The sequence below is a fragment of the Mustela nivalis genome (genome assembly GCF_964662115.1).
Source record: "Mustela nivalis genome assembly, chromosome: 9".
Lineage (NCBI taxonomy): Eukaryota > Metazoa > Chordata > Mammalia > Carnivora > Mustelidae > Mustela > Mustela nivalis.
In genome coordinates, this window is record NC_139028.1 from 33,780,849 (window position 1) to 33,795,187 (window position 14,339).

A 14,339-nucleotide genomic window follows, 5' to 3' on the forward strand; every position below is an offset into this window, starting at 1 on the left:
CGGGAGGTATGCCTCTCATCTAGTAGGTTGTTGTCAAACTATACTACAACCATACTGATGTGTGGGTCAGGAATTTGGTCAGAGTTCAACTGGACGATTCTTCTGCTTCATGTTGTATGCACTAGGGTCAGTTAGTGGTATTTGGCTGGTGACTGCATAGGTACATCTAGAGGGTTCAAGAGAGCTTTCCTCACATACCTTGCTGCTTTGTAAGATCATATTCATCATATTCACTTGGGGTTCTTTTCCTGTCCATGGAGACTCAGGACATTTCTATGTGATCTCTCTAGGATGGGTGCCTGGCTTGGATGTAGTAACCTAGATCTCCAAAGGGACCAAGATGGATGCTGTCAGTTTTCTCATGCTGGGCCTGCACTGGCACAGTGTCACTACTGCTACCCTCAATTGGTCTATCAAGGCAGGGAGGCTGGGTCAGATTCAGAGAAAACATAACTAGAACCCACCTCTCAATGGTGGGGCTATCGAATAATTTGTGGCCATGTTTAATCTGCCACAGTCATTCCCAGATTGAACAGATGAACAGAGAAATGACAGTTTCAGGGTAGAAAATAGTGAAAATTCAGTAGTACATACAGTGAATAGCAGGTAATGTAAGTAAAACCTGTTAAGACAAAAGAGTGTATGTGGGGTTTTGGTCTAAGACTAATCTGGTTTCTAACACAACCAATTTATTAACCAATTACTGTTTCTTCAACTCTAAAGTGTGGTTACTAGGAGGACCTACCTGACCCTGAAATTGGGTTCTTTAGGAAGCAGAGCCTGAGACAGAAGTTAGCAAAAAGTTGTTAGTTGAGGAGTGTCCTTGAAATGAACACCTGTGGAAAGGTGAGTAAGGAAGCAGGACTGGACAAGAGACGATGCGAGCGTGATGGTGAGGCCAATACCCGCTCCGTGTACTCCACAGGGAGGAGCGTCTGTTGACAATGGCCCTTCAGAGTGACCCCCAGCAGGCCGAGGTGGCCAGGTCTACTGCAGCGTGGGCAGCCTGGGAAAGAGGAAAGACCCTTGAGTAAGATGGCTCTCTCCAGCTAAGAGGGTCCCTGAGGGGGCTGGCGGCGAGTGGCACCTGCCTCTGCCACTCCTGGCGGCTGGAGCACCGCGTTCTCATTGGAGGAGGATCTCGGCAGTGCACCCATGTCCACAGCTCGGCTTTAGCCATAATTACAGACCCCAGCACAGCTCTTGGATGCTGTAAGCACCGTGTTAACATCAGCCATTGTCTGCCAGTAGTGGTTGTGAGAAAGGGTGGCAGGCCAGATGAGAGAGGAGGCGTACTGAGTGATGATGTGGAAAAGGACCTGGAAGTGGCTAGTGAGACTGTGTCAGGCTTGTCCTCAGCATTTCCCAGAGGCCGGGTGGGCAAGGAGTCAAAGGTAGCTAGAAAACGCCTAGCTAATGGAGTGGGCAAATTTGGAAAATTGCTAATACATTCCCAGGCCAGTGTCAATAAGGTAGTGCTCTCTTCACTGTGAAGGTCACGAGACGGCAATTGTTCTCTTTCCCACGGTTGCTCAACACCGCTGGGGCAGGAGGTAATGGAGAGATAATGGGCTCTGGGTTCAGATCCCAGCTCTCCATTCACCAGATGGGTGAACCTTAGCAACTTAATTAATCTCTCTGATCTCCGGTTTCCCCATTTTAAAGTGGAGATCACACTAGCAAATGTGCTGGGTGGCTCTCGTGGTAATGTGTATCTAAATTGCCTGGAATAAAGGCCTGTGATCAACAAGTAGAAATGTTTATGATAGATGGGGTCATTTGTGAGCTGTCTCCTTTCTCCATTCAGAAATTATGTGAATGTGAAATGTGAAAACATGTGCATCCCAGAGCATTCTGATTCAACCAAAACATGGATTAAGCAGGCTCTGTATCAGGCACTTGAACACACCTGCCTTTTCTTGAGCCTCACAGAAGTACCTGTGGGCAACAGTACTGCCCCCTTTCACGGGTAAGGCAACTGAGGCTCAGAGAAGCTAAGGGCCAAAGAGGTTAATTTGTGCATGAGGCAGCATCGTACCGATGTCTTGGCTGTAGGTTACCCTTTCTACTGCATCATAATTATCGGCCCCAAAGCGAGGCATAGGTCGAATGTTTCTCTGCCCCCCAGCATCCAGCAAGAGCCCCTGGTCTGCAGCAGTGTTCATACTGACAGGTCGGGTATTTCAGGATGGCTGGTTGCCCCAGGCTAGAGCGTGCATCTCCACCATCAGTTTGGACTGTCAGCTTTCTTCGTCATGATTAAAAGAAGGTAGAGGAGGAGGAGAAGGACTAAAGAAATCATCTTTGTACATTTTAATCTGAGCTGTTTTTTGAGCAGCGTGATAAGGCAGGTTGTGGAAATGTCAGCTTCTCCTTATCTCTAATTGACTTAAGTGGAGGCAGCTCTAATCCTTGTGTGCACAGGAGCCTGGAGTGGAGAGATGCGGCCAATTGATTCCTATTTTTAATTAACACATGAGCCGCTTAAAAACAATAGTATGTTGGGGGCAGTTTGGGAGCAGGAGGAAATTCGAGGAAGGGTCGTCTCCACCGCAGGGACATTTCGAGCAATATTGGCAAGTGTCGGTGTTTGATTTGAATCTGGACTGGAGTGGGGCTAAGCCGTGTGTCTCCTGCATGGACGTCTTCGCTGCTAGGGTGACAGGGAAGCCGAAGGGAATGGGAAGACTCTTTCACTCACTAAGCATCGTGTTGGGGAGGCGGGAGCCTCGGGATGTGTGCTGGTGCATGTTGACCCCTCTACTGGTCTTCATGGGGGTGCTTGTGCAGGAGGAATTAATGAAGTAGGGGTTTCAGTCCCATGTAGACCCGGGCCATGAGACTTCTCTCAGGCTACATGGTAGCCGTGGTTATCCATACCAAAGGCTAGAATATGGAGTAATTTTTGCCCACACCATGGCTGATGCGCTTATAAGGAAACGCCGGGCACTCAGAGCTTACTACCTATTCTCATTTTATGTGTTTGGTTTAAATGGATCTTCTTTGGTCCCCGTTCCTAGAAAGTAACATGATTCTGAACTCCAGCTTGCTTAACTGCTGCCCTGATTTCTATGAAATTGCTTCTTTCTCCCACCGTTGGGAGTGAGAGTTCGCATTTGGCACTCTTGTACATTTAATGATGGATTACCTGTCTCGTATCAGCTTGATCAAATCTACGATCAAAAGGTATCTTCTGTGTTCAGCCAGCATCACCACTACCTGGACAGTCCTCTTGCCCTGCCCATTCTAGCTCCCACATTAGTTCCCTGGCATATCCCTGTATGGGTAAGTTCTAAAATTTGCTTTTTCTGCTGGACATTGACATTTGAACTCTGCTCTGTGCTAGGTGGGGATAGGAAAGGAAGAAGCCTCCCTGTTGAACTAGCTTCCCAAGACCTATCCTTGCAAGAGCCATTTCTACTATTTCCTCCCCCTGGGCTATTTTCAGTACTCCAGCATTCCAGAGTACTTCAAGGCCAAATGACAACGGGTCACGATACCTATGGTATTGGAGTATGAGTGAGAGGATAATGGGTTTTTAATTAGTACTCTTTAATAATTAATTAATTAATAGATGGGAGACAGGGGCATGAACAGGATGGCCTCTGGATGTTTTTCTTTCCAGGATTAGAGATCTCCCTGTCTTGTAGATTTGGAAAAGCAATAAATAAAATTCCCTGTTCATAACATTCTGCCCTTTCCATCCTATGAAACGTTCACACTCTTCACTCTTATTCTCATTTTGTTTACTTTCATTTTACTTTTTTGCATCTTCCTGAAGCCTGGCATCAGGAAGACACATTGATCTGGGAATATGCTTATTTCACCATTAGAATTAAGATAAGAGTCTTAAGGATGGGGACCATGTTTTCTCCACGGAAATAGCTCCGTAATGATAATAAAAGATGACATTTATTAAGCACTCACTTCGCATCAGAGATTGTGCTATGTCCTTTACATTTTTTCTTCATTTAACGCTCAAATCGACTCTATGAGGGAGCCCCTGTAATATCCTCATTTTATAGTGATGAAAAGCGCATTGAGGGATGTTGAGGAACTGGTGCAGGTTTACGCAGCTAGTCAAGTATCAGACACGCCTCAACGCCTCGTCAGCAGGCAGTGCCGTTTTTCTGCGTCTAGTCCAGTGCCTGACACATACCAGGTTATTGTTTATTATCAGCTAAACGAACTGTGAGTCAGACATGGATTCTGCTTCCAGTTCTGTTATTAACGTGAACACTGTCTCTAAAGAACTGAGTTTTGTTCTTCCCTCCATCATCTCCCACAAGCCCCAGCCCCGGCAGCGTTCAGCAAATATTTAGTCAGTGGATGCCAAATGGACGGTTGACCCTGGAAGTCTTTTCTAGGTTTAGCAGCTTAGGACCTCTCATTTCTCTGACCTCCCCTGACCATTCTGTGTATAGACACTTGATTATATTGTATCCTTTGTTGGTTCTGACTGTTCAGTGTGGGTGTTTCATATTCCCCAATAAATGGTGTTCTATTTCTCTTGTATTCCCCATGGTGCCTAGCCCAGTGCCCAGAATGTAACGAGTGTTCAGTAAATACAGATGGAAATGGAATGGAGTATTGCTTCAGCACACTTCAAGCCAGAAGGAATACTGAAATAGCAATTACCTCCTGGGCTATTGTTTTAGTCTTCAGAGAAACTGCCATGTGGTTTGTGCTAAACAGATGTTTTTGACAGGTCAGGGAGAAGTATCCAGGCTGCTGGCTTCAGGCACAATTTGACACACTGCCACAGTGTACTTACCATCCACCTTAGGAGTGTTGGTCTCCGGAGAGAAAGGGTGTTATGCAGCTTTTAGGAAATTCAGAGGGCAATGGTCTGAGAGAAAGTGAGACCCCAAGGTAATTGATAAAATTCCTCTAAGTGAATGAATGGTGGCTGACATGGTTGTGTGTGGGTGCGTGGGCACGTACACATACAGACACACAGACACACACACGCACACCACAAGACACAACCTAACTCTTCTTAAAGTTGGAGGCAGAATTTGACTCTCAATCTTGCTCCTTCCTGGAAGTGAGGAGAAAACAATCCTCAGAGGGCAAATAGGATGGGAAAATGCAGATAGGCTCTTGGTGCCCAAGGAAATCAAGAAGAGCGGTGGTAAGAGCTGGTAAGAGTAGCCAGGGAAATCATGGCCTCCCTCAGCATCTGAGACTCCAGGACTTCCTGAACACCACCTTGAAATCAAAACTGACTGATGCATGTGTTAGCTACATCACACGGTTATTTATCCAAAGAGAATAGATTCTCTAGGAAGTAATTAGGAGAAAAGTCGAGCAGAAGATGGAAACTGTGGGCCTAGAGTGGACTGTTCACCTCCCCTTGGTCATCTCCCCTGCACTTAAGTGCTTAGCATTGTTGGCAAAAAAGCATAACTGTCCCTGTTTTGTGATTCTATGAATAATTTGCCTTTTGAAAGAATGAACTCTTTTATCCTGTTCTGCCTCCTTCCTCAGCCATCCTGCACCCCTCCACCCCGCACATCCTGTAAAGCTCATTTGAGGAGCATGCGCGTGCCTTTTAGAAGGGAGCGGACTAGGAATCTGTCCATCTTTGTGCATCCGTCCCACAGCCACACCCACACCACTGCATCCATCTGAGAGCAAGTTACGTGACGCTGTCTCTCCACCTTGAACTCCCTCCGTAGATCGGGCATCAAGCCACTTTGCCGTGACACACTCCCCAGATGTTCTTTTATGGCAGGGACCATGTCCCATGGAAAGGGGCCCTCCTGGTGCCTAGCCTGGTGTCTGGGGCCCGAGAGGCACTCAATAAACACTCCCTGAACACACGAATAAAAGGAATTCGAGGTGGGTTTGAGATATACCTTCACTGCCGTGATGGGCCCTTAACATCCTATCTCAGTATATTCTTCCCCCATGAGAAGGCTGGATTCATAAGAATTCAAGGGCAGAAAGAAAAGGAAAGGAAATATGTTTACCGTGGAAGTCTTCCAGCAAAGTTTGGTGCTCGGCACAAAGAAAACTTACCAGTTATTTAATTGGGGGACTTGAAAGCTCACAAAAGAGAAAGGAGGGTGGGAAATAAGAGGGAAAGGGAAGTGCTTTCCCCACTATAGGGAGGGCTGGGGCGAGAACAAAAGCCCTGTGATTCACCCGAGAAGAGAAGCTTAAAGGCCTTGGAGGACGTGCCAAGGCACCAGAGGGCCTGCCAACCTCAGCGCATGAGGGGCATTGGCCCTGTGCTGCAGCCACAGAAAGGGATTTGAGCTAAGGATGACCTTAGAACAGCTGTGCTCCAAGGCCCTTCCCCTAATTCTCTCCCTTCCCATTGCTAAAGGAAGCAAAAGAAAGAGTTAATGATTCCCCTAGAAAAGCCAAGATGGTACCTTGCTGAGAGAATTCCTTATGAAGACAAAATATGCTGGCCACTAAGGAAGAAACCTGCACTACGGGTGGGGGAGAAGGGAGAAAAGTCCTGGCGGGTGGAATGAGCACTGAGCAAAAGTAGTTACCAGGAGGAGCCCCCTCAGCAGACACAAGGCAGGCCTTGAGCAGCCAGCAGGGGCCAGGAGCTTCCTGCTTCCTGGGGCTATCTCACTGGGTCCTCGCCATCTGCCTTTCATGCAGCCTAGCTGAGAAAGGTCGGTTTCAGCCAGGTTAAATAAGGAGACTCCAGAGCCATGCTAGAGTGAGGATAGAACCCTACCCGGGTCAGATGCCATAGCAATGCTATTGAAGCAGAACCTATGGAGGGGAAGAAAACACTTTCTTTTCCTTGATGTTTCTCTTTCACTGCTGTCAATTGCAACAGCTTTCTCTGAGCACTTACGACTTCTTGTCTCCCCTGCGGCCCCTGCTTCTCCACCCTGCGCAGAACTAAAGCAAAACAAAGCACTTCTTAGACCAACCGGTGTAATTAAATATTTATTGAGCTCCTACTATGGGTTAGGAGTGCTACTATGTGCAGGGGATATAAAGATGAGTAAAACATTGTCCCCAAGGTAGGAAACTCCCAGTCTACCTCATGGAATCATTGTAAAGCAAGGTAGAGTGATTTAATAAGGCATGTGTAAATGCTTTCAGAAAACCAGGGGAACATTAAGACCTCTGATGTGAGGGGAATTAGCTAATGCTTCTGTGATAAGCAGATATTTTCAAGGGCAATGTGAGAAAGGCTTTCCAGACAGAAGGAACAGCATGCGCAAAAGGTCAAACTATGACAGGAACCATTGCTTTGGGGGTGAAGCAGGTCACCCAGGCCCTTTGGTGCCCAGAAAGTAGACATCAATTTCAATCTTCACAATCTACTGCCTTAATGCACAGGAGTTTGTTTGTTTGTTTGTTTGTTTGTTTGGGGCAGTCTTTAAATTGTGGTAAAAATATACATAACATTAATTTACCACCTTAACCATTTTTTATTTTTATTTTCTTAAATCTTTTTTTAAAATCATTTATTTGAGAGAGAGAGCATAAGCTGGAGGGACAGGCAGAGAGAGAGTGAGAAGCAGATTCCCCATTGAGCAGGGATTTCCCCTCCCCCCACCCCCCAACGATGGGCTAGATCCCAGGACCCTGAGATCATGACTTGAGTCTAAGGCAGCCACTTAACAGACTGAGCCACCCAGGCACCCTCCATCTTAATGCGTTTTAAATGTTTGTGATTCATGGGCATTAAGTACATTCACAATGTTGTGCATCACCATCATCTACCTCCAGATCTTTTTCATCATCTCAAATGAGAACTCCGCACCCATTGATCAGTAACTTCCCATCCCCTCTTCCTTGTGGCCCCTTGTAACGGATATTCTACTTTCTATGTCTATGAACTGATCAACTCTAAATGTTCCATTTAAGTGGAATCATACAAAATGCATCTTTTGTGTCTGGCTTATTTCCCTTAGCACAATGTTTTTAAAGTTCATCTGATTTAACTAAGTATGTATCAGAACCTCATTCTTTTCCATGGTAGAATAATATTCCACTGTATGTATAGACCACACGGTGTTTGTATACTCATCTGTTGATGGGTAACTGATGGTTTCCATCTTTTGGCTGCTGTGAATCATGTTGCTATGAACATTGGTGTACAAGATTCTGTTTAAATCTCTGCTTTAAATTCCATTAGGTATATACCCAGAAGTAGAATTGTGGATTATAGGATACTGCTGTTATTTAAAATTTCAAGGAACTGTTCACCCATTTTCCACACTGGCTGCACCACTTTATATTCTCACCAGCTCCATATGCTCCAAGTTTCCAAGCTCTCCATATGCTCACAGAAACTGGGGGTTTTCTGGGGGGGGTGGGGGGTGGTCGTTGTAAAGTACAGCCAACCTCCTAAGTTTTGTGGCTTGATGTGCATGTCTCTAATAATTAGTGATGTTGCACCTCATTTCATTTGCTTATTGGCCATTTATATATCTTCTTTGAAGAAATCTCAATTCAAGTCCTCATTTTTGAATTGAGTTGTTTGGGTTTTTTGGCTTCTGGTTTTGTTGTTGTTTGCTTTGAATATATAAGCTTTGAGGATGGAGGGAGCTATAGAATTGGAGCTAAACGTAACCAATAAAATTGTAAGCTTATTTCTTTTTACATTTAGTAAAACACAGCTCTGCCTTGCTGAAGTGTGAGACTGGAGAAGTATTTTAAAAGTCTGATTGTTGTTGTTATGTATGTTCTGGTATTTCTTGAATAAGCAGCTCCTCCACAGTCCCCCATGGCCAAAGGTAATAAAACTCAAAGCAGATGTGGGAATGCCAAGCTAAATAAAAACCCAGAAAACCACCAGGAAACAATCTGAAGATGTAAATCATACATTGTGAAAGCCATTGGATTAGAAACACATTACCCTTGTCTGATTTGCTAACGCCCACATGTTCCAAGGAAGCTTCAAGTGTGATTTACATCCTGACTTTTAAGAAAATGGGAAAAGGGTAATCCAGCTTGGCCTTGATGAATGCCTTTCTCTTTGTCTCTAACTCCAGCCCCGGAGAACAATGAGATGAGGTGTCTGCAAACATGCCAGTGGGGAACCTAGGCCATGGAGGACCTGTGTCCAGCAGCATAAGGGCTTCTCCTGGCCCTGACGAGATCCTAGATAGTAGGTAAAGCAAGGAGTTAGCTGCTTTTTTCTAACAGATCTAGTCCAGGGTTGGAGGTCAGAATTCCTGTCCTCAAATCCTAGTTCCTCCTCTGTTTCTGGGATGACCTTGGGTTTCCCTTCTGCAAACTGGGGGAAGGAATTGTTCGAGGGTTGTGATACAGATCATAGGAAACAAAGCATGTCGTGTGTGCAATCTGACAGGAAATCCAGTTTGAGAGATGCTGAAGAAGAAGGAAAAAAATTGCAGAACCAGGAAAAAAAGTCTACAGCAGCAAAGCAGACATCCATAGAAAACAAATGGCAGTTCTGTCCAGTGCCCAAGGCAGATGTTATCTAACAGTTTTATTTGCTGTATTTTCTTGTAGATTTGAAGGCCCATCTCCCAAGGCACAGACCTCCTTCTGTGCTCCCCCAGCTCACCCTAGCATGCATAAGGCACTCTCCACAGCCCCATCAAAACATGCTGTTTGTGCCCTGGTCCTTTGAGTTACCAGGCACTCGGGTCCCACAAGCACTAATCCCCGTGGTTCCTCTCTGAAGGAGCTTTAGCGGCATTCATGAATTCAGAGTTAAATCCCTCATATCCCCCGATTCAAGTGAACAGCTGGTAGTGGATACTGATAGCGAGGAAAGAAGTCATCACTTTGTTGGGTATTTCCCTGAATAATAAGTGAGTCGCTTATGACATCTCTGGGCGCATCTGAAACTCTAGTCACCAAGCCCCTTCCACCCCCTTGCTATTAGGAAAAACTCTAACTCTGTGGTTAGAAATGTGGGTAAAGGAGAGGCTCTCCTGATGCTTATGTGGAGGTGGTATGAGCAGTGACGTCAGTCCAGGGCCAGAGGGGATAGGGACCGCTAGGGAATCAAACTTTCATTGTTAGCATGTGGCCTCAGGCGAGTTGCAAAACGGCTCTGAATCTTGCTTCCCTCCTCTGTGAAGTGGGGCTAAAATTTTACCAGAAATCTCCTGTTGGGATTAAATAAGACAGTACACAAAATAAATCAATAAACAAATAAATAGGACAGCACATGACAGGGTCTGTGGCGTATCACAGGTGTTGGGTCAACGTTAGTTCTTCCGTTCCCAGCCAAACATAAATCAGCAGATTATTTCTCTGCCCAAATAAAAAAGTCTTATTATGATAATTTAGGGAGAGGTCAAGATTTGGAGGCAGAAGAGAAACTTTCAGCCACGATGATACTGGTATCCTTCTTAGGCATGGGGCCATTATTGAAAAGTCACTTACAGAAACGCTTGCACTGTGGCCTCAGCAGGAAGAGGGGTGTGCTCGGTCTGAGCTGGGCTGCCTGAGTGTCTGAGCACAAAGCCCTCCAGACCATGCTGAGCCCTTGATGGTTGGTATGAACTCGGCCCGCCCCTGCTGCAGAGCCGTGCGGCACAAATCCCTGCTGTATTTTCAATGGAACGAGCCGCTCCAGTGGCACTGAAGAGAGAGGGGGAAGAGGCCTTTCCTTGGAAGCAGGATTGCTCTGCACCACCACTGAACATGTTTTTAAAATTCACTTTAGATTTGCCTCTCAGGGTCCTTGATGCTGCTCGCGGAGGGAAGGTAGACAAAGCTCATTTGTCTGTGTGCCCCTGTGGCCAAGGGTGGTCCAGGTGACAGCTGTTAGCTCTGAAGCATGATGGGCCCTAGGCAGAAGGAGGACTTAATTAATCAATGCATTGATTGAGCACCTACTGTGAGCCAGGCACTGTGCTAGACACAGTGGGGTGTAGAAGACAAGGCACAGTCTTGCCTTCTGGTATCTTAAATTCTAGCCAAGGGTGATAATGCATAACCATGTGAAAAGTTAAATAGCAATAAAAAAATAAGTAACAACTCAGTGCAATGCTATAGGAGATGTCACACAATGATTAATTACCGAATGAAAGGCACAGACATTAAATGCTATGGGAAAAAATCAATCAGTGCATATTTACTGACTGCCTCATGCAGGCCTCGGATCATGAAGTGAACAACATATTTCTCAGGACCTCTGCCCTGGGCCCATCATCTAAAGCTATTTTGAAGTTCTTGGTGACCCATTAAGTGTCAGGCAAATGGCATCAATGTCCTTATCAGAATCTCTGTCCCTCCCATCCCAGATGCTCAGGCGTAGTGTTGAGGTCCCCAAAGAGAAGAAGGCAGGGAACGCCATCACCCCCAACAGAGGCTGTCACCCAAAACTTCTGGTTTGAAGCCGTTATGATATGGCCTTGAAGCTCGCGCATCTGTCTCTGTCATAGGAGCACAACCCATCCTAAATCCGGGGCTTGCTTTACTAGCTTTACTTCCTTTTTTTAAAAAAAATTTAATTTTTAAAATTTAAATCCAATTAGCCAACACACAGTAGCTTCCCTTTGTCACTGCTTACTATAATTGAGATGCAGAAACAACTCCCCAACATGGCTGGCTGAATGTTTATAGCATGCTGTTGACTTAACGTGTGACTATTGCCAAACACACCTGATATCTACAGCAGAACTCTTAGGTGTGGACAACGCCTTCTGGGAAAGAACGACTCAGTGTCAAAAAAGTCAATACTCATAATAAATGTATAGGTTGGGTGGTTAGGTGGCAGTGCTCACTCTTCTCCTTGATAGAAAACTGGGGGGGAGGTGCAGGGGACTTGCTCAATGATACCTTTCCTGAGACAGTCCTGGGGGAAACAGATTACTTGGACCTCAGCAGTCATCAAAGTGCTCTCGACCTCCTTCCCATGGGTGTGGAGGTATGGACAGTAGCCAAGAGTTGCCTGATAGCCCTCAAACCGCCCAGGCCTACCATGTGAAGGTTGGTCAGCACTGATGGCAAATCGGAAAAGCAGAAGCCGGTGGACATAAGTGGCTGGGAATGACACTTAACAATTATCTGTGGAACTTCCACGAAATGTTCTCAGCCTTACCTGGGTTATTAGAGAGGACCTGCACATAGGGTCCCCCCATCCCAGGAAGCAGGAAGCGCTTCATCAATGCTAAAGAAACACACCAGTGGATGAAACAAAAGATAAGGAAGTTTGAATGATTTTCTACATGTGTATAGGGAAGTCATCAAACATACAGAAAAGAGGCAAGAATTCTGCAGTGAGTCGCCTCTAACACATCCGCTGGAGTCTTACAATTAGCATTTTACTCCATTTTCTTTATCAGAAGTTTATCTCTCTATCTACAACCCATCCATCAACATGACGCTTCTGATTATATAAAGGATATATCCCACTTAAGGAAACAACATATACATGTGAAACAATTACTCAGTGTTTTACAAAGCAGTGCTAAACAGTGAGATAGAGACACACCTCTGGTTGGAGCTGAAAAGATGACCTTGCTTGAGGAATAAAATACTCAAGGGCCATTTCATGTAGGGAAGCAGGGCTTGAGCTGGGCCTGGAAGAATACGTAAGATCTGGACAGGAGAAGGAAAGAGCGTATTCTGCAGTGAGGTGAGATGCCAGGGACTAGTCGGGAAGCAGGTAAGGGATTTTGAGAGTCCATTCTGAAGGTCCTGGTGGAGCCCTAGGGGCTTGCGGGCCCATCTGGAGAGCAGCGGACGTACCACAGGCCTGCTGCTCGGGGGGAGGAGGGTTGGGGAACATGTGAGCCTCAGGGAGAGCTGCCACCTTCCCACGGTACAAATGGAGCAGGCCCAGCGTTGGGTGGAGGCAGTTCAGGGAGGGACCCGGAGCCAACACACCCACTAAAGACCAGCCTTCCACTCCCTGCCATCTTGGGAAGAGGCTGCTGAAGATCGGCTGGTAAAGGCTTTTGTTACTTCGGTCCTTCCTGGGACATCTGCTGGGGATGGGGTTTAGGCAGGATCCTGGCTGGAGCTTAACCAGCAGGTAGAAAAAGCGCAAAGCCATGAATGACTATGTCCGCACAATTTTGAAAATCGGTTACCTGTCCCCTGGCGGGAGAGGGTTTGGCTGCCTGCAGTGGGGACACTGCTTTGCCTTTTTTATCTCTTTCTCCTCTGCTGTCTCCCAGAACCACCCTCCCCTTTTACCTGCATAGCTTCTACAGCCTGTGAATTGTTTTAGCAAGCATGAATTTGGTCCATTCAGACTCCCCGGTGAAGGAATGCTGCACCTTCACTCTGTGCTGGTCATCCTGGGCTGTGCTGGCTGGAACAGGGCCAGGGCCCAGTGTTCGCAGAACAAAAGATGCCTGTCCTGTGAACGGTCCAGCCGTGCCGGGCCAGGAGGAATTGGTGCAAGTGCAGTGAAGGGATAAGCCCGTTCATTTGATGATGCAGCCTCTGTGTACTTTGTCAGCAAGATGGAGAACACTCACTATTTTCTCTGGCTTTTAGGATTTCCATATTTATTGCTTGTTTGCTACCACTAGGGAGAAGAGAAGAAAACAACAACTTCCTCCATTTGAAATTTTAAACATGAACACGTGAGGCCCCCCTCCCCTCCCTCGCCCCCTGCAGTTCCAGCAAAGCATAGAACCGGAGACTGTGAGAGCTGGAAGCACTTGGGAAACCCAGTGTTGCTTCCTTTGACATACAAGGAAACCACAGGCAGGGGATAAAGGGATCTGGCCGATGTCAAACACCTAGTTAGTGGGAGCCCCGAGACTAGTGTTTGTACCTGCAGAGCCGTAAGTTAATTCCCAGCTATGACACCACACAGACTCTATTTCTATTCAAGTCAAAAATCCGACTTCGTAAAGGGGATCCCATTCTGTGTAAAGTGCGTGCAAGAGGCTTGCACATTATCTTGTTCATTTGTCTGCATCAAAGTGCCAGGAACACAGAGCAGGTGATGCAGAGCTGGGGCAGAGGGAGAAGGTACCATTGAGTAGAGGTGACGACCCCAAAGAGAGAGGATGCAATAGAGATGATGAATGTCCAAAGCTCAAGGACTTAATGCCCAGAACATGGTACACACTAGATGCTTCTTAAAGGACATGAAGGGACCATCCTGGATCAAGGGGCCAGGGAAGGCCATGCAGCGAACTGCACTGAAGTTACCTTCTGGAAGAACTTTATCTGACAGCCATGTGGGAAGGGCATTTCCAGCAAAAGCCAGAGCATGACATAGGATGCGTTCAGGCAATGGCATATAGAAAAGGTGCATGGGCATGACAACAGGTGTAGAAGCAGCAGAAAGTGGGCCTGGAACGTGGTCTCAGTCATTCGTGGGATAGAGATCGACTGAGGCCTTGCCCTGTGCCAGCACCCCTGTAGGCCTATGATTTTGCAGCAAATAAGACAGAGAGGGTGAG

The 14,339-nt window shown here is 46.4% G+C and overlaps 1 protein-coding gene and 1 long non-coding RNA gene across 14 annotated transcripts in view; one reads left to right on the plus strand and one right to left on the minus strand.

Moving 5' to 3' along the window:
- The window catches only part of NTM (neurotrimin), a 943,341-nt gene that overhangs the window by 144,330 nt on the left and 784,672 nt on the right, over positions 1–14,339 (plus strand). The gene's annotated exons all lie outside the window — the stretch shown is intronic.
- The window catches only part of LOC309840593, a 46,391-nt gene continuing 39,001 nt past the window's right edge, over positions 6,950–14,339 (minus strand). For all 9 annotated transcript variants that reach the window (XR_014298679.1, XR_014298680.1, XR_014298681.1 and 6 more), the window contains one exon: positions 6,950–10,757. This is a non-coding gene — a long non-coding RNA (uncharacterized lncRNA). The remainder of the gene's footprint in view (positions 10,758–14,339) is intronic.